General features: G+C 38.5%; 1 pseudogene across 1 annotated transcript; it reads right to left on the reverse strand.

Moving 5' to 3' along the window:
- Positions 1-1,162: 1,162 nt before the first annotated feature.
- On the reverse strand, positions 1,163-10,889 carry LOC309610484 (small ribosomal subunit protein uS13 pseudogene; annotated as a pseudogene). The gene has a single exon. The product of its transcript is annotated as a small ribosomal subunit protein uS13 pseudogene (transcript).
- Positions 10,890-18,505: the final 7,616 nt, after the last annotated feature.

The following is an 18,505-nucleotide window of genomic DNA, read 5'->3' on the forward strand; positions in this document are numbered from 1 at the left end:
ATTGTTTTTTAACTTTTTGGTGAGCTTAGTAAAAACTTCTTCCTTAATCTTATCTCCTTGGAATCTCATGGTTTTATAGATTGGTGCAGAAGTGATCTTAGGGCATGAAAGTATCTGAAGATGAAATGGAAAAACTCCAATAAAGCATTGGATTTGGGATGGACATTATTCAGAATTCTTAGGTGCCATATACAATACTGAAATGGGAAAGATTATTGTAGGCTGAGATTCATGCGATATGTTCTCTTGGAGAAAACAAGGAGTTAGGCAATTGTTTGAAGGAATTGAGAATCAATTGTCTGAAGGAATTGAGAATCAATGTGGCACAAAAAATCCCTTGGGCTAGGCTCTGCACCTCTGCTACCATGCATTTGTTTAAATTAAATTTTTTAAATTTTAAATTAATTGTGGTAAAATGCACATAACAGAAAATTTATCATCTTAACCATATTTAAGCATACAGTTCAGTAGTGTTAAGTAAATTCACATTGTTGTACAAACAATCTCCAGGATTTTTTCATCTTGCAAACCTGAAATTCTACATCCATTGAACAGTAACTCCTCATTTTCTCCTCCCCCTATCTTCTGGCAACAACCATTGTACATTGTTTCTATAAATTTGACTAATCTAGATACCTCACATACATGGAATCATATGGTATTTGTCTTTTTGTGACTGATTTATCTCACTTAGCAAAATGTCCTCAAAGTTCATCCATGTTGTAACACGTGTCAGATTTTTTTCCTTTTTAAGGCTGAATGATATTCCACTATATGTATATGCCACATTTGTTTATCCTTTCATTCATTGATAGACATGTGGGTTGCTTCTACCTCTTGCCTATAATAATACTGCTCTGAACATGGGTATACAAATATCTCTTTGGTACCCTGCTTTCTGTTCTTTTGGATGTAAATGCAGGAGTGGAATTGCTGGATCACATGATTCTATGTTTAATGTTTTTGAGACATTGCTATATTGTTTTCCATAGTAGCTATACCATTTTACATTCTCACCAACAGTGCATAAATGTTCCAGTTTCTCCACGTCCTTGCCAACACTGGTTATTTTCTTTCTTTCTTTTTTTCTTTTAAAATAGTAACCATCCTAATGGGTATGAAGTGATATCTCGTGATTTTTTTAAAAAAGTAATTAATTTATTTTTGGCTGCATTGGGTTTTCGTTGCTGTGCGTGGGCTTTTCTGTAGTTGTGGCGCACAGGCTTCTCATTGCGGTGAGAAGCACAGGCTTCTCTTTGTTGTGGAGCATGGGTTCTAGGTGCGTGGGCTTCAGTAGTTGTGGCTCGTGGGCTCTAGAGCACAGGCTCAGTAGTTGTGGTGCACGGGCTTAGTTGCTCTTCAGCATGTGGGATCTAACTGGACCAGGGCTCAAACCCGTGTCCCCTGCATTGACAGGCAGATTCTTAACCACTGCGCCACCAGGGAAGTCCCCTCTCATTGTGATTTTGATTTGCATTTCCCTATGATTAGTGATGCTGAGCATAATTCTATATGCTTATTGGCTATTTGTTTATTTTCTTCAGAGACATGTCTTTTCAAGTTCTTTGTCCATTTGAAAAAAAATTATATAAACTATTTATTAACAGACAATGCCCACAAATTTATTTCTTCTTGGACACATGCATGGCGCAACCATGGTGGCCTGTGGTCTTGGTGTGTTGGCCTCGGACACAAAGTCCCCAGAAGTGGCACAGCCCTCTGTGGGCCCAAATCTTCTTCATTTGTTCCAGGTTTTCATGAAATTTGTTGTCCAGACCATTGGCCAAGACTTGGCTGTGTTTTCCATCCTTCACATTGAAGAACCAGTCTGGGATCATGTACTGGTGTGGATTCTGCATAGCGGTGATCACACCTTCCACGTCTTCCTCAGTGAGCTCTCCTGCCCTCTTGGGGAGGTCGATGTCTGCTTTCCTCAACATCACATGAGCAAATATTTGCCCCACACCCTTAATTGCTGTAATGGCTAAAGCAATATTATGCTGCTCATCAGTATTGTTGTTGAGTACTTGCAAAATGTGCTGGAACTTCTCAGGGATTACTAGAGACGTGGCAGCAGCCCCAGTAGCCCTTTTGTCCATTTATAAAATTGGGTTGTTTTTTGTTGTTGAGTTTTAAAAGTTCTCTCTGTATTTGGGTTATTAACCCCGCATGATACATATGATTGCAAATTTTTTCCCATTCTACAGGTTGCCTTTTCACTCTGTTGGTTGTGTCCTTCACATGGAAGTTTTTAATTGTGATGTAGTTCAGTTTAGCTATTTTTACTTTTGTTGCCTGTGCTTTTGGTGTAATATCCAAGAAATCATTGCCAAATTCATTGTAATTAAGTTTTTCCACTATGTTTTCTCTTAAGAGTTTTATTGTTGAAGTCTTAAGTTTAGGTCTTTGATCCATTTTGAATTAATTTTTCATATGATGTAAGGTAAGGCTTTAACTTTATTCTTTTGCATATGTCTATCCAGTTTTCCTAGCACCATTTGTTGAAGAGACTGTCCTTTTCCCATTGAATGGTTTTGGCATCCTTGTCAAAAATAAGTTTACCATATACTCAAACATTTATTTCTGGCCTCTCCATTCAATTCCGCTGGTCTGTATATCTGTTTTCATGCCAGTAACACACTGTTTTGATTACCATAGCTTTGTAACAAGTTTTGAAGTCAGAAAGTGTGCGTCATTAACTTCATTCTTCTTTTTATAGATTGTTTTGGCTATTTGGGGTCCTTTGAAATTCCATATTAATTTTAGAATGTATTTTTCCATTCTAAAAATTTGCATTAAATCTGTAGATCATTCTGGTTTGTATTGACACCTTAATAGTATTAAATCTTCCAATCTATGAGCACAGGATGTCTTTCCAATTATTTGTGTCTTCTTCAATTTCTTTTAGCAGTGTATTTTTGTTTGTTTTTAACATCTTTATTGGAGTATAATTGCTTTACAATGGTATGTTAGTTTCTGCTTTATAACAAAGTGAATCAGCTATACATATACATATATCCCCATATCTCCTCCCTCTTGCGTCTCCCTCCCACCCTCCCTCAGCAGTGTTTGGAAGTTTTCAGCGTATAAGTCTTTCACCTCCTTGGTTAAGTTTTTTCCCAAGTGTTTTATTTTTTAAATGCTATTATAAATGGAATTAAAAAATTTTTTCCTTTTCAGATTGTTTATTTTTAGTGTATGTAAATGTAACTGATTTTTACATTTTGATTTTATATCCTGCAATTGCAGAATTTGTTTATTTCTAACAGTTTTTTAATGCAGTCATTAGGGCTTTCTACATATAAGATCATGTTGCAACTAGAGACATTTTACATCTTCTTTCTGATTTGGACGTCCTTTGTTTCTTTTTCTTGCCTACTTATTCTGGCTAGGACTTCTAATACTGTGTTGTATAGAAATGGCAAAAGCAGGCATGGCATCCCTGTCTTGTTCCTGATCTTAGAGGAAAAGCTTTCAGTCTTTCACCATTGAATATGATGTTAGCTGTGGATACTACTCATTTTTTCACTCAGGGTTATGTTCAAAGAGAGTCTGCTCTGATGAAAAATAGTCTTATCTCTTGATGCAGTTAAGAGGAATACTGTGATTTGCCAAGTTAAGTTTTATATTTTCTTCAATTTGATCTACTCATTTAATAGTTAAGGAAAGGCCCTGGGGGTAGGCGTGGCCACTTGATATTTAATGACAATGATGACAATGAGAAGTGGCTGGAGTCTCTTAGCTCTTGAGACAGTCCTATTTCAATGACTCCTGAGTGCTTCTTCAGTTGTAAGAGTTGCAATTGCCAGTTGAATTTTGTTGTAAGCAGCTCTTACCCTAGATCAATTAGACTCAGCTCTCCCCTCACCTCCTGCAATGAATTCCCTTTTCTCTTTCGATCCAAATACTGTGATGCCTACTCTATGTTACTATCTCCTCTGTAAAGACTTTTCTGCCTCAGAATTCCAATGGGCATATTTTCTAGAGCTAAAATTGTGCTGAATCACAAAGGTTCTCAACTGCACAGGCAATGTTATTTGTAGTTTCAAGAAATACATTTCTCACATGTCTGTGACCCTATTTTCCAAATGGATAAATTGCTGCTGTAATGAATGAAATATAAATTCACTAATTGAGGGTCCTCTGAAGCCAAAACATTGGGTATCATATTTTAATTGTAACTTTAAAGCAGGTGGGTTAGAAATCTGAGTTAAGCACGAAAAATATCAAGAGAACACTATATCAAATTAATTTGAATTTGTATTTCCACATTTCATTTCATTCTTTAGTAATGGTTTTGACAACATGCTGGTAAGAGTATTTTCTTAATATTCATAAATATGGAGATATGTATCTCCTTATTGGCAAGAGTATTTTCTTAATACTCTTGCTTTTATCTATGGATATAGCTATAGATATAGATATATGGCTATAGTAGAAGTTATCAGCTGTCTCAGTGAACATGCTAAGTGACACCTTGTCCAAACTTTAGCATACATTAAGTTCCACAAGATGAAAAGAGTTAGGGGGATGGATGGTGGTGATAGTTGCACAATAATGTGAATGTATTTAATACCACTGAGCTTTACACTTAAAAATGGTTATTTTATATTATATATAAATATTACATATTTATATATTATATATAAATAATAGTTATATTATATAAAATGGAAATTTTATATTATGTGCATTTTACCACAATTTTTAAAAAGTGAAAAAAAATGTACGCTTACTCCGACCCTCTGTCTAACCTCCCTTCCAGCCAGCAGTAGCAATAAAGGCCCAGGGTGGTTGGTTTCCAAAGATAAAAAAGATGAAAGAATGTCATTTGTCTTTTAGGTTCAAATGCAAAATGCTTACACATACATACACAGGTAGGCAATCATGCATAACTTTAGGCAAGTTAGGATGTTACAAGAAGTACGTGCACAAAAAACTATTCAAGAAAGAGAAGTTGAAAGAAAAATATGCCGTTCTCATGCCCTAGGCTGCTTTTGATAGGGAAGCAAGTAACTACTGTAACCAATCGCCTGTATTTAGCACCAACTGCTTTGACAGCACAGGGCTCTCTTCCACAGGCTGGTTTGTGTTAAAGAAAGCAGTTCTGCCAGATACAGACTTATGGAAATGTCAGGAACATCCTATGCAGCTACTTCTAACAAGTGGAATAATCTCCAGACCACTTTTGGAGAGTTTTCTTCTGCTTGAGAGGGGAAAAATAGTAGTGGGGGAGATTTCTCTTTGATAGATTTCAGATTTGTTAAGAGTTGAGGACCATAAAATAAGGCGCTCCCTCATGTTTCTTATTGGAGCAAGAAAGCTGGAAGGTGGAGATTTATCAGTGAACGGTCATATCTTGAGGGGCTAGAAGGGTTTTGGATTTCTAAGAGACCCAAATTTCCTTGCCCCAAACATACCTCTGTGCTTTACATTCTGTAGTAAAAGATATGAGCAGCGTGCTGTGGAAGGCACACAAGTTCCTGTCCATCTGTGCTGTGCTACCAGTCATCGCCCACAAGCTCAGAGTGTGTCACCCTCAAAGATAGTGGTTCATCTGAGGAAGGCTGCTACCAAACTGTAGCATGTGGTTATTTGAATAAGAACAGAGTGATAAAATCGTCATAGGGAAAAGGGGCAAAGGGATCATTTTTATGGACTCGAGAGGTAGCAAACAGACGAGAACTTTCTAGGATTCCCAATAATTGTAACCAGCAGCCCAGCTTAAGGTATTGAGCCGTTAGAATTGCCTGTGAGTCACCCAGCCCTTTGTATTTTACAGGCGCTCTTTTCTGCCATTAGTGAGACTGTGAGTTTTGATGTTACGTGGCCTGCTCTTTCACAACCCCAAGGTCATGGGTGTCTCTTGGATGCAGTCAGGAGGCACCAGGAATTGTGCATTCTAGCTCACCAAAGATGAACACTTCCTTTTCCCATAAGGGTCCAGAAAAAAACTGAGATCAAGTGGACAGTCCTTTTTCTTATATAGTTAGCTTTTCTGAACCAGCTCACTGGATTGGAACTGAAGGCTTAAGATACCCTCAGAAGGGATTTATAAGAATATTATAATTTACAACTTGTTACAGAGCAACAATTTAGAATTCAACACATGTGGTGGCTGAAATTTCAGTTAATCTGGACTTTTTTCTTTCTTTTTTTTTTTTAATGGACTTTTCATTGTTTGACAAAAGTGAAGGCTCTTCAAGACTGGGGCTTCCCTAAAGGGTCCTTCATGGAATCCTCCACTTCTGGTTCATTAACTCTTCTCCAGAGTCATCAGTTTCCCACGTGCACTGTCCTCTTCAGGTCACTCAAATACCTCTTTCCTCACTCTAGAAGAGTCGACAGGTAGAGTTTCTAGGTACATGTACACAGAGTTTCTAGGCTTCTCTCTGAATCCTCATGTCAAGTGCAGCCCTAGATTTTGGCTAGATAAACCCTGAGCTCTGTTCTAAACCATCAGAGACTCTGGGTGGAGAATGGGATCCAGTCCAAGAGAGACGGTACAGATAGGCCCTCAATTTTTTTTTTGGCATCTTCTTAACAGTTGTCAGGATAATGCTGCTGTTTATCTTTCCAGGGAACTTGACAAATAACCATGTCACTTGAAACATTAATTCTTTTCGAAAGCTACGTAGCCTACTCCCATATTATTGAAAGAACTTTTCTCCTATTAGCAGGGCTATGACGCTGTCTTGTAAAACAAGGTATTTTCATTGTTGCCATAAGGACAGTTGGTTTGTTCTGCTCCAGCTGAGGTCTGGTGGTACCAGAAAAAAAAAATTACTCTTTTACTGGGTTTCCTTTTTTGTTTCTCAAGGCGTGACTCCAACTCCTATTAGTTTATTTGGATTCAGAATCTCCCTCCTGGAGCGGATTTACGTCTGTAGCATCTGCAGCACGGAGTCTTCTCTTAACAATCAAGCTGCCTGCCAAGCACTCATTGTGTTATTTCTTTGTCGGAGGCAGTCTGTTAAAGATCTCTTTAAAAGATTTAACGCTATCCTGAAGTTTTTGAGAATCTCTGAGGCAGTATCTTATCCCCTGCATTGGAGGGGATTCTGGTCTTCTTAACTTTGAGCGGGAAACCTGGGTAAAGGGCTTAGGCGGTCTCTGCTCAAATGGGGTGAGAGCCTGCCTGGCAGGGGCCACGCTGGCGACTGTGACATAGCGATATTCTCACTGTGTGTGCTTCAGTGGTTTAACAATACGTTTATGAGTCTCACAGTGACTTTCCTGCTGGCAGCCAGGCTAAGCGAATGGGTGACAAGAGACTCTGCCCTCCAGGAAGCCTGGTCCTGGAGCAGGGGTCAGCTCTCTCCCCCCCTTGCTTTCTTTGAACACCTCAACCCTTCCCCCAACAGCACCAAAAAGTTGGTCGGGAGCCTCAGGCACACCTGCCCATCTCCGACAACCTTACACCTACCTCTCAAATCAGGCAAGATGTGGACGTGGGGCTGTTTCCTCTCGGTTTTGGCTGACTTCCAGGTCTGAATGCTCGTCACGTTCGGAGATGAGACGTCAGAGTGCCCCGGTGTGTGTGACCCTGGTCTCCTCATCTGCTTATGAGTATAAATTGGTTAACACTGGAGAGAGTCCTTTGTGCTTTTCCCTGACCTCAAGACTGTTGAGGGAGGTTTCAAGGGCGCTAATTGAGAGGCTTCAAGGAGGTTAGTTGGAGAGCTTTTGTGCATCCTCTGCACTGGAGCAATGGCAGGCTGTGGTTTGACTCTTACAGAAGAAATCTAACGGGCAAAGTGAGCTGTGGCCACAGTGCAGAATCTGAGGTTTGGGACTGCAGAGTCAGGGGTTGCAGATATATGTTTCCAAGGGATCAGTGGTCATGGAGATCCAGTCTGCCAGGGGTCTAGAATCATCTTGCAGGGCCTCTTCCAAGAGGGCTTCTTGGAGGAGAATGGAGCCCCTAAAGGAGAATGTGTGAGGAGGAGAAGCACAGAAGAAAACCAGGAGCCTAAGAGGGGTAAAAAGGGCCTGTGGGGATTGTATCACTGAGGCACAGAATGGCAGGTGACAGACCACAGCAATGAGGGTTGTGCAAAAACACACAAAGGTGCCCATAAGAGAGAGAGCTTTAAAGCCGTAGTCAGACAGATATAGCTCTAGATGATTCTAATTAGGAAAGATGTTTTCTACACTCTTATCCGTTCACCCCTTTCTTCTCATCGCTGCTGTTGAGGAATTTTCAAATGCTTCACTTAGAGCTCCAAACCCATTCCTATTGCTTCCTGCTGGCAGCAGTCTTGAGATAAACCTGGAATCAAGTTTGGAATTTTGATATGGGATTGCGCCAGATTTTTTTATTCAACTGTGACTGTTTAAGGGACCAAACTAAAGGGCAACATTACATTATCAGAACGTATGAATGTATATTGAGGAACTTGCACAGGCTTTCATGGAGTAGGGGAAGAGCAAAGCCTACATATTGGGTTTGAGAGGGTCATGATGAAAAAGAATAAAGGAGTTTCTGATGTACTATAAGCCTAACTTGCTTGATGTATTAATTACATAAGGTATGATCTAAGTAAAAACTTGGAGCTTGCTTGCCATTCAATCGCAGGTTCAAGATCAGTCACCCAGACCTGCCTTCCCCATGCTATCGGACGCTGCCTTAGTCTAAACTCCTTCTAATTGCAAAGACCAGATTGCAACAGACCCCCTCCCATGCTATCCATTCCTCATTGCAGGTAAATACCTAAAAGGAAGAACTCTGATGTCACACCTACGAAGTGACGGGAACTAGTGTTACTGTTATCTGGGAGGTTGCCAAAACGTTGCTGTTTAAAACTCGCTTCTTCAGTCCCCACCTTTAAGCTCTTATTCTGGTCACTGCCTGTTCTTTTAAGACCTGATCTTGCTGGTCTCAGTCAACCAATCCCTTACCCCAGCACAGTAGCCCAGGTCCTATTACCCATGGTAGCAGATCTCCTGAGAGCTAACCCCCTTTCTTCCTGGACTCCTAAGAATCCCCTACACCCACTTCTCATTGTAAAGAACCTTCCTTCCTTTCCAAGCCCAGTCTCTGTGACCCTTTGCTCTTCCTGGAACCACTGGTTGCTGGCACTTGCCTGACCATGATGGGGGATTGCACTCCTGCTTGGAGTGGCCTGCTTGAAACTATTGTCGGTGAATCCACCAGCCCCAGAACTTGTTCCGCCACAGGGAGAAGTTTCCAGCTTTCTCCTCAGGATAAAATAAACTTATGTAGCAAATTAAGTCTAGCGAGTATCCGGGGATAGTGTAAATTGGGCCTAACATTCCATACCAGCTTTACTTCTCAGTGACGCTGGAATTAAAACTGAAACCTAAAGATGATCTTGAGGCTGAAATTGAGGTTTAACTGTTTCATAGATTTTATTTGCTGATAATAAAACAGCTACTCCTTTTAAAATAGCTAATATGCTCCAGATACTTTGCTAGTACTTCACATATATTACCTGTCAGCTACCTGCAAAAGCAGGTTTTATGATCTGCTTTTTACAGATGAGGAAACTGTAAAACCTCAGCAGGCTGATTCCAAACCCATGCACTTGCCCTCACCTATGCTATCACTATATCACACTGGCTTCTTGGGAGCTACACAGTACTAGAGGGGTTTCTTTCTATTAAGTATGACCTGGTTTTGTTTGAACAGTGGTTCTCAACCGGGGTCATTTTTGTCTTCCAGGGACACTTGGCCATGTCTAGAAACCATTTTGGTTGTCATGACAATGGGGAGGGCACTAGTGGCATCTAGTGAGTAGAGGCCAGTGAAGCTGCTAAATAGCCTACAATGTCCAGGACAGCTTCCAGAACACAAAATTCATCCAGCCCCAGTGTCAGTAGTACCACGGTGGAGAAACTCTGGTTTAAAGCAATTTTAAAAAGCAGTTTGCATGACTAAATAGAACAGTTGGATGTGCAGTTTTAGCTAAATATGTTGCTAGAGATCCATGAGTGACTAGGATAAAATTTTATAAGAGAAAATATAAAATTATTCTTATTTTGTTCCAAATCCCTAGACATGTTGCAGATTTTTAAATATCGGTAAATATGGGCTGCCTGAGCAGGAAAGGTCCTCCAGGAGCCCCTCCTGCCTGGAAAGGATCTAGGTAAGAATGGTTATGTTAGGTGGGCTCTGATGATTTTTGGCTTACACAGAGTGTTGGTGAGTTAAAGAATCCACGGTGAGGAGCCTAGCAGAGTACAAAGCACAATAAGCAAACACTTCACTAGCTGGTATGTCATCAGGGACTCCTGCATTATTTTCCAGTTTCTGCCTCCTTGCCTGTCTGTTAAAAATCCCAAACAAACCTCAGAGTAGAGTTCTGAAAAGCCAGGTGAGTAACTTATTTCATTTATTTTCATAATAGGAAAGTCATGCAGGTTTGCTCACTGGAACAAATTACACACTTACTGAATCAGGAAAGGACAATATTACTTACAAACTGTTCTCTGCTGGTCCTCATAGCAGAGGAAAGATTGTTCTAGCATAATATAATGGCATTCAAAATATTATAGCATTAATTCAAGTAACCAGACAGTAAGAAAAAAAGTAGCAGACCCTGGGCTTCCTTCGTGGCGCAGTGGTTGAGAATCTGCCTGCCAATGCAGGGGGACACGGGTTCGGGTCCTGGTCTGGGAAGATCCCACATGCCGCGGAGCAACTAGGCCCGTGAGCCACAACTACTGAGCCTGCGCGTCTGGAGCCTGTGCTCCGCAACAAGAGAGGCCGCGACAGTGAGAGGCCCGCGCACCGCGATGAAGAGCGGCCCCCGCTTGCCGCAATTAGAGAAAGCCCTCGCACAGAAACGAAGACCCAACACAGCCAAAAATAAATAAATAAATAAATAAATAAATAATTAAAAACTTAAAAAAAAAAAAAAAAAAATAGTAGCAGGCCCTGAACAACAGTAATGTTCTGCTCCTGGAGCTGCTTAGCTATTTAAAATACAAAACAGCAGAGAAACCCAGAGACCAGAAAGTGAAAGCAAATACACTTAATGATTTAGGAAAAGAGCTTGGAAAGGGAGAGGTAATCACCCATTGGCCAACTTAACTCTTGACTTTTAAAATGAATTGGAAGTGGGAAGAAACACATTTCCTTTTAATGTAAGAGTCCAAGTGTAATTCTTAATGGTGCTTTCCAAACTGCATTCATATTGTTGCTGCTGCCCTGAGAAGTATAAATGATGCAAACATCTGTGCATACCCCACGCATTTGTGCACAACATGGTCATGCTGTAAAGCTTCCCATAAAACAAAGCAGCCTGAATATTACTCAGGCTTATTTTATAACGCTGCCTGGATTTGAAAATGGATAGAGAGAGTTATTATGTACTCGTAAATTCAGGCCAGTTAGGCAGAGAAACATTCCAAATATCATGCCACATGTTGCTGCATCCTATCACCTCCTTTGGGTACTGTTCTGTGGGAGAAGAAAGCCTCAGCAGACCTTTACACACAACTTGTTTTCCTGGCAAGTAGAGAACACGTGTCTGTAGGATTTTGGTGGGTGTAAACTGCTCTTTCATATGAAATGATGTCCACTAGCTCCTAGATTATCTGTGTTTCAAAGGGATGGAAAGTAACGTAATCACAGCTTGGGGAGAAGTATTATGGAGACCGAATTAAAGGATGAACAGTTTGTGAGGGTAGATTATCCAAAGGTAGAAAATAATACACATTGGAGATAGTAAATGTGAAGATCCCTAGATATCTTAAGCTCAGTCTTTGAAGCTTTAAAAGGTTTTAAATTTATTTTAGGAAATATCAATTCACAAGGAAGTTAGTAAATATTAGTTCATCACTACTAACTTATGCATTTGTTTTTTTTTTAATTTTTATTGGAGTAGGGTTGATTTACAATGTTGTGTTACTTTCTGCTGCACAGCAAAGTGAATCAGCTATACATATACATATATCCACTCCTTTTTAGATTCTTTTCCCATATAGGTCATTACAGAGTGTTGAGCATCACTACTTACTTATTAAGAGTAGAACTTAATTTACTGAGTACCTATTATGTGCCAAGTATTATGTAAGGTACTCAGGACATAAACGTAAGAGACACAGTCCTTGATTTCATGGGACTTCAACAAGGGTGAACAAACAAACATAATAAATATCTTGATGCAAGTTGATAAATGCAACTAATTAAGTCTAGGGAGGAGATGGAGATTAGAGAGGTATTGAGACTGTAGTGTGGTTGAATTAGTTACTAACTGACTCAGACTGCATGTCGAGGGAGAGGCACTCCTTGAGCGTGCCTGTTAGCCCTCCAACACAGGGAACTAGATGGATAGAGGTGCTGGGAACCAAGATGGTGGCGGTGCAGGCAAAGAAACCAGTTATAAGGCAAGTGGAAGAGTTAAGTTTTTAAGAAATTGAATTTAAGGTTTCTGATTATTCAGGTAGATATTTCTAGTAGCTAGGAAGAAATATGGGTTTGGCTATTAGGAGAGAGAGTTCTGAGTTGGAAAAAATAGATTCAGGATACCTTTAGGTTAAGTAAAGCCACCACATTTTGCTGCTTTTTTGATGGGCACTGAGACGATTTCTGGTTTTGTGTCATTTCCCTACCGGGCTATAAGCTTCTTGAAGAGTACCATGTCAAATGCATAGAGTCTATTTTCATTGTTAATTTAAAAGAAAACCTGTGGTTAAAAATCAACTGGTGAATGAGTGAACTGTATGATATGTGAATCTATCTCAAAGAGCTTATAAAAAAGAAAAAGAAAAAGAAACAATTGATGCAATTTTCCTTTTCCAAAGTATTTCCCATAAGAAGGAAGGAAGGAAGGAAGATAGGAAGCAAGGAGAACAATCTTACACATCGAATTCATGGAATGAATGAACTGAAAACATTTGATTCCATAAGAGATCATTCCATTTGATTTGATAAGAGATCATTTTATTCTGTCTCCTACTTTTACTGATGAGGAAACAGACCAGAAGAATGAAAATGTGCTTATTTAGAGTCACACACACGGTTGCCTGTAACACCCAAGCCTTCTTTCTCTGTTCTTTTTGTTTGGTTTTGTTTGGTTTGGGTTGTTTTTTTGTTTTTTAAATATATTGTCATGATATTTATTATTATTAACAGTATAATAAATGAATATTGGTGTTTAAAAAGACATATTGTCAGTAAAAGCGAAACAGAATAAAGGAGTGACCTTTCAGAAAGAAGAGAGTCAGAATGAGACATAAGGAAGGAGTAGGCTTGGCCTAGATTGTGAACCATGTATTCAGGGAGGCTGATTTTCTCTTTCTATTTTTAATAAAACCCTTGGGTTCTGGCAGCAAGTGTTAACAAGTCCACTTAATATTTGTCAAAAAACTTAAGGTCCTAAACTAATTAAAAATTCCTGTCTTTTTGCATTTGACATTTTCATATCAACTAGAAACTTTGTAGACTAAATTATAGAGTTTGAAGTAAAATTTTACATAATTAAACTCTTAAAAACCAATACTTATGCATTTCAAATAGAGAACCAGCCCAGAGGAAAGCATAACTTCATGTTTTTTGTTGTTGTTATCTTTTTTTTTTAATTTTTGAATTTTATTTTTTTTATACAGCAGGTTCTTATTAGTCATCAATTTTATACACATCAGTGCATACATGTCAATCCCAATCGCCCAATTCATCACACCACCACCACCACCACCACCCCCGCGGCTTTCCTTCTTGGTGTCCATAGGTTTGTTCTCTACATCTGTGTCTCAATTTCTGTCCCGCAAACCACTTCATCTGTACCATTTTTCTAGGTTCCACATATATGCATTAATATACGATATGTGTTTTTCTCTTTCTGACTTATTTCACTCTGTATGACAGTCTCTAGATCCAACCACATCTCAACAAATGACACAATTCCATTCCTTTTTATAGCTGAGTAATATTCCATTGTATATATGTACCACATCTTCTTTATCTATTCGTCCGTCGATGGGCATTTAGGTTGCTTCCATGACGTGGCTATTGCAAATAGTGCTGCAATGAATATTGGGGTGAATGTGTCTTTTTGAATTATGGTTTTCTCTGGGTATATGCCCAGTAGTGGGATTGCTGGATCATATGGTAATTCTATTTTTAGTTTTTTAAGGAACCTCCATAATGTTCTCCATAGTGGCTGCATCAATTCACATTCCCACCGACAATGCAAGAGGGTTCCCTTTTATCCACACCCTCTCCAGCATTTGTTGTTTGTAGATTTTCTGATGATGCCCATTCTAACTGGTGTGAGGTGATACCTCATTGTAGTTTTGATTTGCATTTCTCTAATAATTAGTGATGTTGAGCAGCTTTTCATGTGCTTCTTGGCCATCTGTATGTCTTCTTTGGAGAAATGTCTATTTAGGTCTTCTGCCCATTTTAGGATTGGGTTGTTTGTTTTTTTAATATTGAGCTGCATGAGCTGTTTATATATTTTGGAGATTAATCCATTGTCCATTGATTCATTTGCAAATATTTTCTCCCACTCTGAGGGTTGTCTTTTCATCTTGTTTACGGTTTCCTTTGCTGTGCAAAAGCTTTGAAGTTTCATTAGGTCCCATTTGTTTATTTTTGTTTTTATTTCCATTACTCTAGGAGGTGGATCAAAAAAGATCTTGCTGTGATTTATGTCAAAGAGTGTTCTTCCTATGTTTTCCTCTAAGGGTTTTATAGTGTCCAGTCTTACATTTAGGTCTCTAATCGATTTTGAGTTTATTTTTGTGTATGGTGTTAGGGCGTGTTCTAATTTCATTTTTTTTTACATGTAGCTGTCCAGTTTTCCCAGCACCACTTATTGAAGAGACTGTCTTTTCTCCATTGCATATCCTTACCTCCTTTGTCATAGATTAGTTAACCATAGGTGCATGGGTTTATCTCTGGGCTTTCTATCTTGTTCCATTGATCTATGTTTCTGTTTTTGTGCCAGTACCATATTGTCTTGATTACTGTAGCTTTGTAGTATAGTCTGAATTCAGGGAGTCTGATTCCTCCAGCTCCGTTTTTTTCCCTCAAGACTGCTTTGGCTATTCTGGTTCTTTTGTGTCTCCATACAAATTTTAAGATGATTTGTTCTAGTTCTGTAAAAAATGCCATTGGTAATTTGATAAGGATTGCATTGAATCTGTAGATTGCTTTGGGTAGTATAGTCATTTTCACAATATTGATTCTTCCAATCCAAGAACATGGTATATCTCTCCATCTGTTGGTATCATCTTTCATTTCTTTCATCAATGTCTTATAGTTTTCTGCATACAGGCCTTTTGTCTCCCTAGGTAGGTTTATTCCTAGGTATTTTATTCTTTTTGTTGCAATGGTAAATGGGAGTGTTTCCTTAATTTCTCTTTCAGATTTTTCATCATTAGTGTATAGGAATGCAAGAGATTTCTGTGCATTAATTTTGTATCCTCCAACTTTACCAAATTCATTGATTAGCTCTAGTAGTTTTCTGGTGGCATCTGTAGGATTCTCTATGTGTAGTATCATGTCATCTGCAAACAGTGACAGTTTTACTTCTTCTTTTCCAATTTGTATTCCTTTTATTTCTTTTTCTTCTCTGATTGCCGAGGCTAAAACTTCCAAGACTATGTTGAATAATAGTGGTGAGAGTGGACATCCTTGTCTTGTTCCTGATCTTAGAGGAAATGCTTTCAGTTTTTCACCATTGAGAATGATGTTTGCTGTGGGTTTGTTGTATATGGCCTTTATTATGTTGAGGTAGATTCCCTCTATGCCCACTTTCTGGAGAGTTTTTATCATAAATCGGTGTTGAATTTTGTCAAAAGCTTTTTCTGCATCTATTGAGATGATCATACGGTTTTTATTCTTCAGTTTGTTAATATGGTTTATCACACTGATTGATTTGTGTATATTGAAGAATCATTTCATCCCTGGGATAAATCCCAATTGATCATGGTGTATGATCCTTTTAATGTTTTGTTGGATTCTGTTTGCTAGTATTTTGTTGAGGATTTTTGCATCTATATTCATCAGTGATATTGGTCTGTGATTTTCTTTTTTTGTAGTATCTTTGTCTGGTTTTGCTATCAGGGTGATGGTGGCCTCATAGAATGAGTTTGGGAGTGTTCCTTCCTCTGCAGTTTCTTGGAAGAGTTTGGGAAGGATGGGTGTTAGCTCTTCTCTAAATGTTTGATAGAATTCACCTGTTAGGCCATCTGGTCCTGGACTTTTGTTTGTTGGAAGATTTTTAATCACAGTTTCAATTTCATTGCTTGTGATTGCTCTGCTCATATTTTCTTCCTGGTTCAGTCTAGGAAGTTTATACCTTTCTAAGAATTTGTCCATTTCTTCTAGGTTGTCCATTTTATTGGCATAGAGTTGCTTGTCCTAGTCTTTTAGGATGCTTTGTATTTCTGTGGTGTTATTGTAACTTCTTTTTCATTTCTAATTTTATTGATTTGAGTCCTCTCCCTCTTTTTCTTGATGAGTCTGGCTAATGGTTTATCAATTTTGTTTATCTTTGCAAAGAACCAGCTTTTAGTTTTATTGATCTTTACTATTGTTTTCTTTGTTTCTATTTCATTTATTTCTGCTCTGTTCTTTATGATTTCTTTCCTTCTGCTAACTTTGGGTTTTGTTTGTTCTCCTTTCTCTAGTTCCTTTAGGTGTAAGGTTAGATTGTTTCTTTGAGATTTTTCTTGTTTCTTGAGGTAGGCTTGTATAGCTATAAACTTCCCTCTTAGAACTGCTTTTGCTTGCATCCCATAGGTTTTGGATCGTCGTGTTTTCATTGTCATTTGTCTCTAGGTATATTTTGATTTCCTCTTTGATTTCTTCAGTGACCTCTTGGTTATTTAGTAATGTATTGTTTAGCCTCCATGTGTTTGTGTTTTCTACGTTTTTTTTCCCTGTAATTCATTTCTAATCTCATAGCGTTGTGGTCAGAAAAGATGCTTGATATGATTTCAATTTTCTTAAATTTACTCAGGCTTGATTTGTGACCCAAGATGTGATCTATCCTGGAGAATATTCCATGCGCACTTGAGAAGAAAGTGTAATCTGCTGTTTTTGGATGGAATGTCCTATAAATATCAATTAAATTTGTCTGGTCTATTGTGTCATTTAAAGCTTCTGTTTCCTTATTTATTTTCATTTTGGATGATCTTTCCATTGGTGTAAGTGAGGTGTTAAAGTCCCCACTATTATTGTGTTACTGGCGATTTCCTCTTTTATAGCTGTTAACAGTTGCCTTATGTACTGAGGTGCTCCTGTGTTGGGTGCATATATATTTATAATTGTTATATCTTCTTCTTGGATTGATCACTTGATCATTATATAGTGTCTTTTCTTGTCTCTTGTAACCTTCTTTATTTTAAAGTCTATTTTATCTGATATGAGTATAGCTACTCCAGCTTTCTTTTGATTTCCATTTGCATGGAATGTCTTTTTCCATCCCCTCACTTTCAGTCTGTATGTGTCCCTAGGTCTGAAGTGGGTCTCTTGTAGACAGCATATAGATGGGTCTTTTTTTTTGTATCCATTCAGCAAGCCTGTGTCTTTTGGTTGGAGCATTTAATCCATTCACATTTAGGTAATTATGGATATGTATGTTCCTATGAGCATTTTCTTAATTGTTATGGGTTTGTTTTTGTAGGTCCTTTTCTTGTCTTGTGTTTCCCACTTAGAGATGTTCCTTTAGCATTTGTTGTAGAGTTAGTTTAGTGGTGCTGAATTCTCTTAGCTTTTGCTTGTCTGTAAAGCTTTTGATTTCTCCTTCGAATCTGAATGAGATCCTTGCCAGGTAGAGTAATCTTGGTTGTAGGTTCTTCCCTTTCATCACTTAAAGTATATCATGCCACTGCCTTCTGGCTTGTAGAGTTTCTGCTGAGAAATCAGCTGTTAACCTTATGGGAGTTCCCTTGTATGTTATTTGTTGTTTTTCCCTTGCTGCTTTCAATAATTTTTCTTTGTCTTTAACTTTTGCCAGTTTGATTACTATGTGTCTCGGCATGTTTCTCCTTGGGTTTATCCTGTATGGGACCTGCTGTGCTTCCTGGACTTGGGTGGCTCCTTCCTTCCCCATGTTAGGGAAGTTTTCGACTATAATCTCTTCAAATATTTTCTCGGGTCCTTTCTCTCTCTCTTCTCCTTCTGAGACCCCTATAATGCGAATGTTCTTGCGTTTAATGTTGTCCCTGAGGTCTCTTAGGCTGTCTTCATTTCTTTTCATTCTTTTTTCTTTATTCTGTTCCGCAGCAGTGAATTCCACCATTCTATCTTCCAGTTCACTTATCCGTTCTTCTGCCTCAGTTATTCTGCTATTGATTCCTTCTAGTGTAGTTTTCATTCAGTTATTGTATTATTCTTCTCTGTTTGTTTGTTCTTTAATTCTTCTAGATATTTGTTAAATATTTCTTTTATTTTCTCGTTCTTTGCCTCCATTCTTTTTCCGAGGTCCTGGATCATCTTCACTATCATTGTTCTGAATTCATTTTCTAGAAGGTTGCCTATCTCCACTTCATTTAGTTGTTTTTCTGGGGTTTTATCTTGTTCCTT

This window comes from Balaenoptera borealis, assembly GCF_965194805.1.
Source record: "Balaenoptera borealis genome assembly, chromosome: 14".
Lineage (NCBI taxonomy): Eukaryota > Metazoa > Chordata > Mammalia > Artiodactyla > Balaenopteridae > Balaenoptera > Balaenoptera borealis.